We start from the raw sequence: 2,105 nt of genomic DNA, 5'->3' as shown, positions 1-2,105 counted from the left end.
TGAATAGAAGTGTCAAATTGATGCTTAATACTAACTTGTTTATTTCTGCTTGACTGCACTTAGATGATAAAAAGGTAGATATCAAAAATAAAGATTATTTTGAGACACTGAAGTAGGTTTCCCTTTGGTTTCATTGCCATAAATCCCATTAGTGTTAATTGGAGATTTACATGTGCATTGAAAGAATAATATACCTCATTATTCTTGAGTAACAGCTACTGACTTTTAAAGGCCATTTAGAATGTGTGACAAGAAACAAATAAAAGCATTCCAGTTAACTTTTTGAAAGTTGTTTTCATTTAGCAGAAAATGAAACAAAAGGCTTCACAAATATTCTACTGCTGTAGTTTTAATTTTATAATTTCAACAACAAAACCTTTAAAATTCTCTTTTGTAGTTTAGCTAGCTAGTGAATATGTAAAGTAAGTATATTTTGAGTCTGCTTTGTGGTAGGTGGCCTTGGCTCTGAAGAGCATATGCTATTTAGTTTGTTGTTATTGTTTTAGGTATTTGAACCATTAGAAATCTACTGTGAAAGAAAATGATGCCTCTCGTGTTCAAGTAAGATTTCATGTTGTATAAAAGGAGAGAAGGTTAGCACTCCTCTTTACAAGGATGGAAGAGACCCTTGGGCCTGACAGCATGCATACAGTTAAGGCATTGCCACTACTTCATGGTCTCTAACCATTGTTTTTATAGGTGGTGGGGATTAAGGAGTGCACTTGTGATGAGCACAGAGTGATGTATGGAAGTATTGAATCACTATATTGCACTAATATTACACTGTATGTTAACTAACTGGAATTTAATTTAAAAACTTAAAAAAAAAACCCGAATAATTAAGATTTCTTGAAAGATCACCTTGGGATATTATAAAAAATATGTAGTAACTATTGGTCACTTATATGACAGTCACTATTTTAAGTACATTTCAAGTATGAACTTATTAACACTAAATAATCCTGTGAGGTCAGTATTATCATTATCCCTATCTTACAAGTGACATAATAGAGGCATCAAAAGGTGAATTAACTTGCCTAAAGTTACACACATAGTAGTGGTAGCGTTGGGATTTGAATCCAGGTCACATAGCTCAACAAATGGAGCTCGATCCAGATATTTGGCTCAAATGAGTTAGCTGTGTCCTAAAATGTGAATACACTAGACAGCAAATTAAAACCTCCTAGCTAACCCAACTCATTTTTTAGAAGTCATGTTAGATAAACTATTATTACTCATACTTCATAGGATTATTTCATCAATCACCTCATATAGTTTAACAAAATATTTCTTCCAACCTCACACTATAATCTCCCTGAGAAGATTTTCCAGTGACAATTTTGGAGCTCTTATAAGAGCTAACTTATACAGAATGCTTTTCTAAGATAGATGCTATTCCCAGCATTTTTTTTTTTCATATATTAAATCCAACAACAACCTTTGAGAGAGATACAGTTGCTGTCCTCCTTTTATAGGTGACGAAACTGAGGCAGAGAAAGGGCAAGTTCAAATGTGAAAAGAATTTAAACAAGCAGCCTAATTCCAGAAAGAAGACATGATTATGATTGAAGAAAACTGGGTGTTGAATTCAGTGAGCCTGGATTTAAATCCCACATCATAGTGCTATTGAGAGAGAGAGGGAGGGAGAGCACTGTCTGTAGATAAGGTAAAAAGAATCAAGTCAACAAAAAGTTGGCCTGCTTTTTATTATCATCATGCACAGGCTATTTTGAGCCTGAATTAATAGCATTGAAAATAGGATTAGAAATAGGTGGCCCACAGGATTGTAGTAAATGAGAAAACACAAGTGAAATAAGACGTTGCAATATAGGGCGCCTGGGTGGCTCAGTTGGTTAAGCGACTGCCTTCGGCTCAGGTCATGATCCCGGAGTCCTGGGATCAAGTCCCGCATCGGGGCTCCCGGCTCAGCGGGGAGCCTGCTTCTCCCTCTGACCCTATCCCCTCTCATGCTGTTTCTCTCTCTCTCTCTCTCAAATAAATAAATAAATAAATAAATAAAATCTTAAAAAAAAAGGTTTCAATATAGTCACTCCAAGATAATAGGAGTCATTTAATTTGAGGCAAAAAGTGTATCACATTTGGCT

General features: G+C 35.2%; 1 non-coding gene across 1 annotated transcript; it reads left to right on the top strand.

Annotated features, from left to right (window-relative positions):
* The first annotated feature begins 571 nt into the window (after window positions 1-571).
* LOC123324504 lies at window positions 572-696 on the top strand. The gene has a single exon (XR_006539866.1). It is a non-coding gene; the product is annotated as a U6atac minor spliceosomal RNA (small nuclear RNA).
* Window positions 697-2,105: the final 1,409 nt, after the last annotated feature.

Source organism: Neomonachus schauinslandi, chromosome 3, assembly GCF_002201575.2.
Source record: "Neomonachus schauinslandi chromosome 3, ASM220157v2, whole genome shotgun sequence".
Lineage (NCBI taxonomy): Eukaryota > Metazoa > Chordata > Mammalia > Carnivora > Phocidae > Neomonachus > Neomonachus schauinslandi.
This window is presented reverse-complemented; position numbering and strand designations above follow the sequence as displayed.